Source organism: Geotrypetes seraphini, chromosome 2 (assembly GCF_902459505.1).
Source record: "Geotrypetes seraphini chromosome 2, aGeoSer1.1, whole genome shotgun sequence".
In the NCBI taxonomy this organism is placed as follows: domain Eukaryota; kingdom Metazoa; phylum Chordata; class Amphibia; order Gymnophiona; family Dermophiidae; genus Geotrypetes; species Geotrypetes seraphini.
In genome coordinates this window covers 242526603-242539891 of record NC_047085.1, presented here as the reverse complement: position 1 = coordinate 242539891, position 13289 = coordinate 242526603, and the positions used below count along the sequence as shown (strand labels likewise).

General features: G+C 48.6%; 1 protein-coding gene across 1 annotated transcript in view; it reads left to right on the top strand.

The window, feature by feature from the left end:
• Positions 1 to 207: 207 nt before the first annotated feature.
• Positions 208 to 13289, top strand: part of CDH18 (cadherin 18) — a 1088060-nt gene continuing 1074978 nt past the window's right edge. Inside the window, exon 1 of the mRNA XM_033935275.1 lies at positions 208 to 228. The gene's annotated coding sequence lies outside the window, so the exon portion shown is untranslated. The remainder of the gene's footprint in view (positions 229 to 13289) is intronic.

The window sequence follows — 13289 nt, the reverse complement described above, 5'->3', positions numbered from 1 at the left end:
ATTTAGCGCTCTGGGCCGTGGTAGAAACCTTTATCACCACTTACTAATATAGGACCTAAGTTGAGAAAACAAAATTGTTGTTCTTTTAAAATATGTTTGTTCCTTTAACTATTCTGATAATGTAGTAAATTTCTATTCATTCCATTAAAATGTTGCAGGTATCTGCTGCAGTCTATTTTGAGAATAATACAGGAAGCACCTTTGAAAACTACTGGGATTCTACAATGTGTAAGTAGTCAGAGTGCATACACGATGTTTTACAGATTTGTATATTTTGCCTTATTTTACTTATTTTGAAATTACCCTTACCCCCTCTTTTACTAAGGTGCGCTATGCTTTTTAGCGCATGGTAAATATTAGCATGTGCTAAACACTAACATGTGCATGTTATCCTATGGATGCTTTAACGCGTGCGTTGATTTAGCATGCGATAAAACGCTTAGCACACCTTTGTAAAAGAGGGCCTTAGTGGCTTGCTGCTCTGTACATCTATGTCTATATAAAGAGAGAGGAAGAGAGTGAAAAAAAAGAGAGATTTATATATTTTAAATTTATTACTGTAACCTTACTATCTGTGATGATTGGTTTCTGTATCAATGTTCTTATTGGCTTGGTCAAAGACTGTGCAAATGCTCTTCATATACCACTGGGACGTGCCTAGATTGGGAACATATACAGGCATATATGTTGCAGCTCTTTACTAAATTGTTAAACTGGAGGAAATCTTGCCAACTGGATGGTGCATAAAGATAAGTGCTTGCTTCATAGTTGTACAGTTTTGCTGCATGTGCAAAGAATGCAAAGATGTTATAAGGAATGTAACCCCCCCTTTTTTTTTTTTTTTTTTTACAAAAGTGCAGAAGAGGGGTTTTAGCACCGGCCAGTGCTCATAGGAACTCTATAAGAAGACCGCCTCCCGCCCACCACACCGCGCCCGCTCGAACAGGTTATAAACCCTACGCGTGTTATCCCCCACCTGCCTCCCCACCACGAAGCCCGATTGATCCGGATGTATCAACCGAGGTATCCAACTCATCAGTCTGTCCGCCAATATCCGTGTAAATATCTTCGTATCCACCCCTAGCAAGTATATCGGTCGATAGGAAGCACAATGAAGGGGATCTTTCCCCGCTTTGGCCAACACTGTAACACCCGCTAAACACATGAAAAATGGTAGCGCACTGGTACCCTCCAACGAATTAAGAAAGCTGAGCAGGGGAGGCAACAACAAATCCTGAAACCGCTTGTAATAGCGAACAGTAAAGCCATCCAGCCCAGGTGATTTGCCAAGTTTCATTGAACGCAAAGCACCTCGAGCCTCAATCAACGTGAGAGGACGATCTAGCCGGGCCACATCCGCCAATGCAATCCTAGGCATTCCCACCGAAGATAAATAATCATCGAGAGCAGGCGAGGGTCCAGCCGCTTCCGGAGAATAGAGGTGCAAATAGAATTCTACAAAACGTGCTCGGATATCTTCATCTTTACGCAACAGTGCTCCCGAAGCCGCCCGAACGGACAGTATTTGATTGCGCGTCTGCCTCACCTTCAATCGATGGGCTACCAGTCGGCTAGCCTTATTAGAGAACTCAAAATATTTTTGTTGTAATAACTGCAAATTAAAGCGTAGACGCTCCAGATCCAACGCTTGAAGATCTCTGCGTGCCTGAAACAAACGTTCCCGCAACACTACATCCCAAGGTCGGCGTTTATGAAGACTCTCCAGCCTCCCAATAGTATGCAACAAGACCGCCGCCTCCTCCCTACGTTTATGTTGCCGAGCTGAGGCCAAAGCAATCAATCTGCCCCTCAACGTAGCCTTCAAACCCTCCCAAACCGCCTCCTTCGAAACCCCACATTCCAAATTCATCTCCAAATACTCCCGTAACCATCCCTCAATTTGAACCACGACCTCCGGATCGTCGAGGAGACTATCATTCAGACGTCAAATTTCATTCCCGAGCTACCCCCCTCCTCCCGGAATCGGGTCCACACAGGAGCATGATCCGACCACGTAATCGCTTCTATCCCCGCCGATTCAACCCTACGAAGCAGCCCCCGCTCAACAAATAAAGCATCTATTCTAGAGTAAGTGGAGTGTAGCCCAGAGAAGTACGTGTAATCCCTATCCAAAGGATGCAGCCAGCGCCAACAGTCAACTACATTCAGAGCAGCTAGCGCCTCCTTCAACGCCTTGCGCTCCCTCCTCCCATAATGATCCGCCCTCCCCGAATTATCCAAACGCGGAGTCACCGTAAGGTTAAAATCCCCACCCAAAACCAAAGCTCCCCCCTTAAATCGGAGAATGCGAGGTACCAGATCGCGAATGAAGGCCCCCTGACCTTCATTAGGGGCATAGACATTGACCAAAGAATATAAACACCCCTCAATGAGGATCTCCAACATGATATACCGCCCCTGAGGATCCCTAACCACCCTTTGTACTTCACTCCGAAGTCCCATACGGATGAGAATGCCCACCCCTCCCCTCTTAGATGTACCCACCCTAGAGGCCCAAAATGACTGAGGAAAGCGGGAATCCCGAACCAGATATTCATGAGTCGGGAGCAGATGTGTTTCCTGAACAAAGCAAACATCCGCTTTCAAACGGATCAGCTCCCTATAGAAAGCCCTCCTCTTATTGGGAGAATTGAGACCCCGAACATTGTAAGAGACTAACTTAAAACCCCCATATTGTAAAGAATACCAAAAAGAGAAAGATCCTACCCAGCCTCTGTCTCCCCTGCAACCCCCTCCCCCCCACCCTCCCTCCCCTCCACCCCCCTCTCCCCCATGTGAGAGTCCACAGATCTCCCACCAACATTCAAGGAATGTAACAATCCCCGAGGCCCCTGTCACACCACCCCACAGCTAAACAAAATTATCAAATAACAAACATTACCCACCCCAGATCAAACACACATGCCCATCTACCCTCCACAGTCCACTCCCCACCTCCAACCCGCTACCCCTCCAAACTCTCCCTCTGCATCCCACCCCCCCACCCCTCCACAGTATATCCAGTCCAAAAATGTCCTCCCAAGAACTCCTCCCCATAACCAGAGCATAGGAGCACAGTCACCCAGGGTAAACTTCACCCCCACAGGAGGAATAGCCTTCCGTTAGCACAAGGGGGGAGGAACAGCAGATCAAAGTTAGCAGCCCTCCATCAAGGGAGACTACTTTAAGCGGAAGCAGTATTCTGAAGCGAGGGGCCACCACCTCGGCCCCCCCTCCCACTTCGGGGTCCTCGATCCACTCGCTGCCATCTAGAGGCGGTAGGGAGCCCCACGCGACTAGGCACCACACCCACGGAAGAAGCATGCTCCTCCGGGACTTCAATGCCTGCTTGTTGCAGGAGGGTTCGGGCTTCACGAACTGTAGTAACTCTAGTATGTACTCCATTGATAGTAATGACCACTCCAAACGGATAAGTCCAACGGTAGCGCAGATTGCTACGCTGCAGAGCCTTAGTCACTTCTCGGAACGCCCTGCGCTTCTGGAGTGTACCTGCCGCCAGATCTTGATAGAATTCCAGCCGGTGACCCTCCCAGGTCACCGTGCCCATTTCTCGGGCTCTACGGAAGATCTGTTCTTTAAGCACAAAGCTCTGTAGACACAGCACAATATCTTTAGGCTGATTAGAGGTGCGGGGCCCCAGTGCCCGATGAGCACACTCAAGACCCGGCTCCAGAGTGTCATTCTGCAACAGCCAGCGAAGCAAAGTAGTAGTGGTAGCGCGGACATCCTTATATTCCGGCAATTCAGGTAAACCCCGCACCCACAAGTTATTACGCCGGGTGCGGTTCTCCAGGTCTTCCACCTTATCTAGCAGAAGCTGATGATCCGCAGCGGCACTTTCCAAGGAGCGCTGCATCCCGGTCGCTGTCTCCTCACAGCTGTCCATACGCATTTCCACCACTTCTACGCGGTTGCCCACTTCCACAAGGTCCGTACGCAGCTCCTGCACCACCTCCCAGACCTGCACCGCCACAGCCGAAATCTTGGCTTTCACTTCAGAAATCCAGTGCTGCATATCTATCTTGGTTAGGGGGTCCGCGGGGGAGCACTCCGGGACCGGTTCGGTTATCATTGCAGCCACCTCCGCTATAGCCCCACTCAAGTGATCCGCCTCACCGCCGCTGGTCTCCAGGCCCGCGCTGCCACGTGCTGTCCGGCTCAGCGCTTGTTCCAGCGTGCGCTGGCCGGTTTTCTCCGTCGGGAGTTTTTTTCGCATTGCCATGGGGTCTCTGCTCCATGCGCTCTCTTCCCCGCTGCCAGAAAATAAAGTTTAGTGCCTTTTTCACAGCGAATTCGACAATTTAGCACCGGGCCCGAACGGAGCTCTGAGATCAAGCTCCCGTTCGCATCGGTGACGTCACTTCCTCCTCCTCATAGGAACTCTATGACCATCGTAGCAGTGCAGAGCATTCACAGTGCTAGCCGGTCCTAAAAACCTCTTCCTCACTTTTGTAAAGGGGTGGTGGTGGATATTTTGGAAGTGTATTAACTGATATAGAAAACTGGTTTTAAAAGTGGATATGCACATCATGATATTATGGTAGGTTTTTTTTTTTTTAAGTCAATCAATTTTTATTAAGAAAGAAAGAAATACAAAAACAATAACAAAACAGCTCGTGGCAGCGAAATAAACAATCCACTAATATAAAAGAGTGGAGACAAGCTTGCTGAAATACAATAGCATAGCATATACAGTCATTAATAGTATCAAAAGCACCATCAATACAGTACTGTAAAAATATAAAATAAGATATATCACATATGAAAAACCTCATGTGGTACACTCACAGTAAGCAATCAAAGGAGACCAGATATTACGAAAAATAGATTTAGAGCCTCTGCACTCGGCCACTCTGGACTCATATTTATACGCAGAGAGAACCATAGACCACCATTGAGAAACAGATATCGGTCTCTGCGTCTTCCAATGAAGTAATACAGTCTTGATGGCCAAGCCACAGAGTATGTCAAACAGGGTCTCCATATGTCGAGGAAGTGGAGGTTCGATTGCTGAGGATCGTAGTATTATAAGATCATAAGTCAACACTGCCGGAGAAGAAATAATATGACTCACAATATCTCCAACGTCCATCCAAAAGCCAGATACAAAGGAGCAGTCATAAAGCATGTGTTGTAGAGTTCCAGTAGACATAAGACATCTCCAACACTCGTTAGATGAAGTGGATACAACTCGTTGTTGCTTGATTGGAGTCCATAACGATGTGTGAAGAACAAAAAACAAAGATTGTCTAAGAGAGGCCGAGTGCAAGGGTCTATTGGAGCGTTGCCATATCTGGTTCCATTGACTTTCAGAAACTGAACGAGAGAGATCTCGTTCCCATAAGCGCTGGACAGGTAATAACGTGAGCGAACCTGCATTTTGGTATACACTATATATCACAGACATGACATGCGGTTTGTTACTCCATGCTGACAACAGATGAATAATAGGGGATAAAGGAGTACTATGGAGACGACTCAGATCAGTCCCAAAAGTAGCCATTATGCTATGTCTAAGTTGTAAATATCTATATGCTTGATTGGGAGGCAACCCATAAGTGTATTTCAACTGTGTAAATGACATCAGGCTACCCCTCCTCATTAGGTCTCGGAGGTACCAAATCCCACACTCGATCCAGACAGACCAGTATATTATACGGGAACCCACAATAATCTGGGGATTACCCCATATAGGTGAATAAAAAGAAAGGTAAATGGGACAGCGCAATTCTCGACCAAGGGTCAGAAGTGCTTTCTGAGATACAGAAAGAGTCACCCAATCCCGGAAACATGGGGTCTCTAAAGAAAAACAAATCCTATCTAGAGAGTAGGGATGCACCAAGTCTTTCTCAATTTCACCCCAGTAAGGTAGATCAGGACTGTCCGGGGCAAAAACCATTTGCTAACGCCACGTATTAGAGCCGCAGAGGCGTATAGAGAGAAGTGAGGGAAATTAACTCCTCCCATGTGCCAAGGCCTTTTAAGGGTAGATAATGCAATGCGAGGTGGCTTCCCTTTCCACAGAAATTGTACAATAATTTTATCCAGTTTTTTAAAGAAAGTAGGGGGAAACGGAAGAGGGAGCATTTGTAAAACGTATAATATTTGGGGAGTCATCATCATGCGTATGGACTCTAGCCTACCCCACCACGTCAAATGTAAGGGGGACCATTGGGTGCATAGCGCTTGAATCTTGGTCAAGAGATTTGTAATATTCAAATCTATTGTGTCCTGCCAGGTGTTGCAAAAACGAATGCCCAAGTATTTAAGATCATGTGGACACCACGTAAGGCCAAAAGGGGATATCATTGCCTGAGTACAATGCAAATTCAGAGGGAGTACCTCAGTCTTATCCCAGTTGATGGTATAACCAGACAAAGTGCCAAATCCAGAGAGAAGTGTAAGCACAGCCGGTAGAGTAGTTTCCGGATTGGATACATAAAGAAGCACATCATCCGCAAATGCGGACAGATGTACCTCACGGGGACCCACTTTATACCCTGGATGGCAGCTGAGGTGTCCAAACGTCGCAATAAAGGCTCCAGGGCCAGGTTGAACAGGAGGGGCGATAGGGGACACCCCTGGCGAGTTCCCCTGGATAGAGAAAAATACGAGGAAAAATGCCCATCCACATTCAACCTGGCCCTAGGATTAGAGTACAATAGGCGCACCATGTCAATGAATACATCACCTAATTGGAACCAGTGTAAGGTATGAAACAAATATTTCCATTCCACATAATCAAAAGCCTTTTCGGCATCTAATGACATCACACATTGAGGTATGGAGACATGACGGGCAGCCTGTAATACTGTGATGGCTATAGGGTCTGTGATGAGAGAGTCCCCCTGTTTAAGGGCAACACTATGACGAGCTCTTTTTCTTTGTTTAAGGTAGTTAGCTAGCAAGGTACCCGCTTTGTTTCGATGTTCATAATATAAAGCACCTTCATGTAACAACATTACACCAGCCTGCTCAGATAGAATGGTATTATACTGGAATTTCAACTTACGTATTTGTATCAAATCTGAGGCAGCCGATGAGATATGATATCGAACCTCCAAGGATTTTATTTGAGCATCAAGATCAAGCAGAGATTGTTTACGAGTTTTGGCAAGATGAGCCAAATAGGCTATGATGTGACCTCTCAGGTACGCCTTATAGGCATCCCAAACCATCTGATAAGATACAAGCGGTGTATCATTGTACATGAAATATTCAGTTGTCCATAGTTCCACCTGGGAAAGGAAATCATGATCTTGCAAAAGAGCAACATTCAAGCGCCATGAAGGTGTAGAGGGTGAGGGGGTCGAGAGAGTATATGATATCGATATGGCAGAATGGCCCGAAAGAGGGCAGGAGAGTATAGATGAAGAGTGAACCGAGTGTATGAGCGAATTAGACATAAGGAAGTAATCCAGTCGCATAGCAGACGCATGAGGCGCTAACCAAAAGGTATACTCTTGATCTTTGGGGTGAAAGAGGCGCCATACATCAGCAAGGTCATAGGACTGAATGATATTTCTTAAGAGCGAATGGGTCGTAGGCAAGCGATAGGAGGAGTGAGATTTTCGGTCTAAGTGGGAATCCAAAACCAAATTCCAATCTCCACCCACAATGATATAGTCAGTAGAAAGGGAAGCCAGCTCCTTGGAGATCTCATGAAAGAACTTTGGGTCTGCAGTATTGGGTCCATATATCGAGAGGAATGTATACCTACTGGAAGCTATATCAAGGGTGACTGATACCCATCTACCCTGGGAGTCATGGGAGGAACCAATTATAGTGTAATGAAGATGTTTGGACAAAAAAATAGCAACCCCTCCCTTAGTGGAAACAGCTGGGGAGAAGAAACAATGTGAGACCCAATCCCTCTTTAGTTTGGCTGATTCAATGACATTCAGCTTGGTTTCTTGTAAAAAGACTACCTGTGCAGAGTGATGTTTACAAAACAGCAGCATTTTTTTCCTCTTGATAGGATGATGTAAGCCTCTGATATTCAGAGATAAGACCTTACATACTCCCATCAGCATTGAGTAACATCAGAGACAGTATCAATAACAGTACAGCATCACTGCCTTGAGCTAAAACTAAAAAGAAAAACCCCATACATATCCACAATCATACATCCCCCCTCCCCCCCGTCAAACATAACAACTCCCAACCACCCACAAGACAGATGCCTTGTAGCCAACCCTAAGGCCTGCGGAGGGGAAGAGACACAGCAACAACACGGAGGCTCAGAATCCTCTCACCCCCCCAGCGATCCCCCTGTAAGAGGATGAGTCAAACATTAAACATCAATGGTGAAAACACAGCACCAATACCCACCAAAGTGGAGCAACAACAGCAGAATAGTTATACAACCACCCGTTCACACAACATTATTTGAAGTCATGGCAAGCATAAATATGAATAATATTAATACAGAATATCAGGTATCCATACGCACAAGGTCCTCTTGCTCTTTCAAAAACTTATCCACTTCATTAGGATCCGTGTAAGTTTTGGTCCTATTTTGATATGTGATCTTAAAGCATGCAGGAGCCAAGAGACCAAAACGGGCCTCTATCGCACGCAGTCAGGGACGCAGGGCAAGAAATTTTTGGCGCTTCTCTGCCGTGTCTTTTGTGTAATCTGCAGATATATAAATTGACTGCCCCTGCCACTCAACTTTTTTCAGAGATCTCATTTTATCTAGTATCATAGCAACATGTGGAAAACGCAGTAGTTTCAATACCATCGGGCGTGCCCGTTGGGAGCCTGAAGGCGCCTTGGTCGGCACTCTATGGGCTCGTTCTACCTCAAGGGCCCGATCAAATTTGAGGGATAACACCTTGGGAAGCCAGTCCTCAAAAAATTTGCAGGCATCCGACCCTTCCGTTCCTTCATGTAAGCCGTTGACGCGGAGGTTCTGTCTTCTACCGCAATTCCCGAGGTCCTCCAGGAGACTCTCTAGCACATGCAGGGCTCGGCGGTTCATCTTCTGATTAGCGGAAATCTCATCAACTACCTGGTGTTTGTGTTCCAGAACGAGTAGTCTGGCATCCATCGCTGAGAATTTTTCAGTTAAGTTCATAATTTCATGTTTGATGTCTTTTATATCATCTTTGCTTTCTGACATCATGTTAGAAATTAACTGTAATTGCTCCGAAATGGTCAAGTCAGGATCGCCACGTGGTCAGGCCGCTTCCCCCTTCGTAGACGTCGGTGGGTCTTGTTTCGGTCTTTTTGCACCCGAAGTGCCGGCGAAAGCAGCCTCAATTTTGCCCTGCTTAGGTTGAGGCATCGTTTTGTTGCAAAAGGAGCAGAGTATGAGCAGGTAGATTTAGTGATATGTGCTGTGTATCGGGATCGCTAGCGGGAGCTCGGGATCTAAGCCTCCATCTTGTTCGGGCTCTCTAGCGCCCCCATATGGTAGGTTTTTGACCGATTTGGGGTTTGTTTGTTTTTTTAGTCCTATGGGCCATACATGATGACACATGAAGGCCTGAATTTCTGAGGTATTTTCCTCCCTATATATGAAATTAAATGAAAATAAAAACAACAACCATTTAAATAGGAACTAAAAATAAAGTAAACAGCAGATAATTGTCAAGATTTCACTGTGAATTTGGCTGACGGGAGGATAATATTTCTTATTTTTTCCTGCACCTCTTTACAAAGACAACATATATGCTTATATGCTTTTATAGTCCACTAGAAAACAGTGATATCTGCTCCAAGTAAGGAGTATCTTTGTGTATGTATAAGGTAATAAGAGTTCTAATTCCTACTTTGTTTCCCCCCCAGTTAGAGGTTGTAAACTGAAAAAACACCATGAACACCTTCTTTCACATCAAGCAGCATTGTGGGGTAAAGACCTAGATCAACTGCTTTCACCCACTATTTATGAGGAATTCAGAAAATGTCTGAAAACTCAACTGTTCCTAAAGTACCTAGACAACTGACCCACTCATCTTATTTCTCCTCCATAGTGATTCCTCTGTCCTATTAATCTCTTTCTCCTCAACAATGCATTTCCGGTCCTATTAACTCTCCTCTTCCCCCCTCTTAAATTCAATCAATTTGTACCTCGCTTAATCTATTGTAAACCGCATAGAACTTAACGGTATTGTGGTTTATAAACTGTTATTATTATTAACTAGCTGATGCCCCGGCGTTGCACGGGTATTTAATTATAGCAATAACACAGTAAATGGATTCAAATAAAGATACTTTATAGTGGTGAATGAAATTATATTTTTACAGCTTTATAAAAAGTACAATATTCAAATTATAATGTGAAATATTTGACAAAATGAATACAATACAACTAACACAAAACTTGATTAGAAACAACATTTTTAGTTTCACCTCCAGGAGCAAGAACATATAAATTGTTGGGTGAACCCACCCTTGAGCAAGCAACATAGAGTTGTGGGCCGAGAGACCCCCAGAACATATCACCCCAGGTAGTGAGGGATCTGCATACAAAGTTTCGTTCAAATCGGTCAAGCCGTTTTTGAATTACAGTGAGAATGGCAGCTTTTTACATTATTTCCATTGACATGAATGGGTGAAATCTGATTTTCTGTTTGTAGCTCCGCCCACGTGTGCAGGTGGGCCGCGAGACCCCCAGAACATATCACCCCAGGTAGTGAGGGATCAGCATACCAAGTTTCGTTCAAATCGGTCAAGCCGTTTTTGAATTACTGTGAGAATGGCAGCTTTTTACATTTTTTTCCATTGACATGAATGGGTGATATCTGATTTTCTGTTTGTAGCTCCGCCCACGTGTGCAGGTGGGCCGCGAGACCCCCAGAACATATCAGCCCAGGTAGTGAGGGATCTGCATACCAAGTTTCGTTCAAATCGGTCAAGCCGTTTTTGAATTACTGTGAGAATGGCAGCTTTTTACATTTTTTCCATTGACATGAATGGGTGAAATCTGATTTTATGTTTGTAGCTCCGCCCACGTGTGCAGGTGGGCTGCGAGACCCCCAGAACATATCATCCCAGGTAGTGAGGGATCTGCATACCAAGTTTCGTTCAAATCGGTCAAGCCGTTTTTGCGTGATCGCGGCACATACACACATACACACACACATACATACACACATACCGTATTTTCACGCATATAACGCGCGCGTTATACGCGTTTTTTACCTACCGCGCATACCCCTCGCGCGTTATATGCGTGAGCGCGGTATACCAAAGTTTTAAAACATAGTTCCCACCCCGCCCGACGCCCCGATTCACCCCCCCCAGCAGGACCGCTCGCACCCCCACCCCGAACGACCGCTCGCACGCGCTCCCATCCGCACCCGCATCCACGATCGGAGCAAGAGGGAGCCCAAGCCCTCTTGCCCGGCCGACTCCCCGACGTCCGATACATCCCCCCCCCCCCGGCAGGACCACTCGCACCCCCACCCCGAACGACCGCTCGCACGCGCTCACACCCGCATCCACGATCGGAGCAAGAGGGAGCCCAAGCCCTCTTGCCCGGCCGACTCCCCGACGTCCGATACATCCCCCCCCCCCGGCAGGACCGCTCGCACCCCCACCCCGAACGACCGCCGACTTCCCGACAATATCGGGCCAGAAGGGAGCCCAAACCCTCCTGGCCACGGCGACCCCCTAACCCCACCCCACACTACATTACGGGCAGGAGGGATCCCAGGCCCTCCTGCCCTCGACGCAAACCCCCCTCCCCCCCAAGAACCTCCGACCGCCTCCCAGCCGACCCGCGATCCCCCTGGCGACCCCACGACCCCCCCACCCCCCTTCCCCGTACCTTTGGTAGTTGGGCCAGAAGGGAGCCCAAACCCTCCTGGCCACGGCGACCCCCTAACCCCACCCCGCACCACATTACGGGCAGGAGGGATCCCAGGCCCCCCTGCCCCTCGACGCAAACCCCCCTCCCCCCCAAGAACCTCCGACCGCCCCCCAGCCGACCCGCGATCCCCCTGGCGACCCCCACGCCCCCCCCACCCCCCCTTCCCCGTACCTTTAGTAGTTGGCCGGACAGACGGGAGCCAAACCCGCCTGTCCGGCAGGCAGCCAACGAAGGAATGAGGCCGGATTGGCCCATCCATCCTAAAGCTCCGCCTACTGGTGGGGCCTAAGGCGCGTGGGCCAATCAGAATAGGCCCTGGAGCCTTAGGTCCCACCTGGGGGCGCGGCCTGAGGCACATGGGCCCAACCCGACCATGTGCCTCAGGCCGCGCCCCCAGGTGGGACCTAGGCTCCAGGGCCTATTCTGATTGGCCCACGCGCCTTAGGCCCCACCAGTAGGCGGAGCTTTAGGATGGATGGGCCAATCCGGCCTCATTCCTTCGTTGGCTGCCTGCCGGACAGGCGGGTTTGGCTCCCGTCTGTCCGGCCAACTACTAAAGGTACGGGGAAGGGGGGTGGGGGGGTCGTGGGGGGTCGCCAGGGGGATCGCGGGTCGGCCTGGGGGGCGGTCGGAGGTTCTTGGGGGGAGGGGGGGGTTTGCGTCGAGGGCAGGAGGGCCTGGGATCCCTCCTGCCCGTAATGTAGTGCGGGGTGGGGTTAGGGGGTCGCCGTGGCCAGGAGGGTTTGGGCTCCCTTCTGGCCCAACTACCAAAGGTACGGGGAAGGGGGGGTGGGGGGGTCGTGGGGTCGCCAGGGGGATCGCGGGTCGGCTGGGGGGCGGTCGGAGGTTCTTGGGGGGGAGGGGGGTTTGCGTCGAGGGCAGGAGGGCCTGGGATCCCTCCTGCCCGTAATGTAGTGCGGGGTGGGGTTAGGGGGTCGCCGTGGCCAGGAGGATTTGGGCTCCCTCCTGGCCCGATATTGTTGGGGAGTCGGCGGTCCTTCGGGGGGGGGGAGGGATGTATCGGACGTCGGGGGGGGGGGAGGGATGTATCGGACGTCGGGGGGGGGGGCATCAGGCTTTCAGGATGGGGACAGACCTTCAAGGGGGGACAGTGCACGGAAGTCAGGGGGGGTGAACGGAGAGTCGGGACAGCGCACGGAAAGTCAGGGCGGGCGAAAGGAGCGTCGGGCAGCATGCGCGGTATACCCGTGAGCGCGGTATATCAAAGTTTTTGTGCAAATCATCGTGATTTCTGCGCGCTATATCCGTGTGCGCGTTTTATACGGGTGCGTGTTATTTGCGTGAAAATACGGTACATACCTCCGATTTTATATATATAGATATAACCCATGCTTTTTAAATGACAAATGCATAAGTGTAGATCCTGTCCTACTCCATTTTTTGTCCCAGGAACATATACAGGTATATTATACGTTCTTTGATCATTATT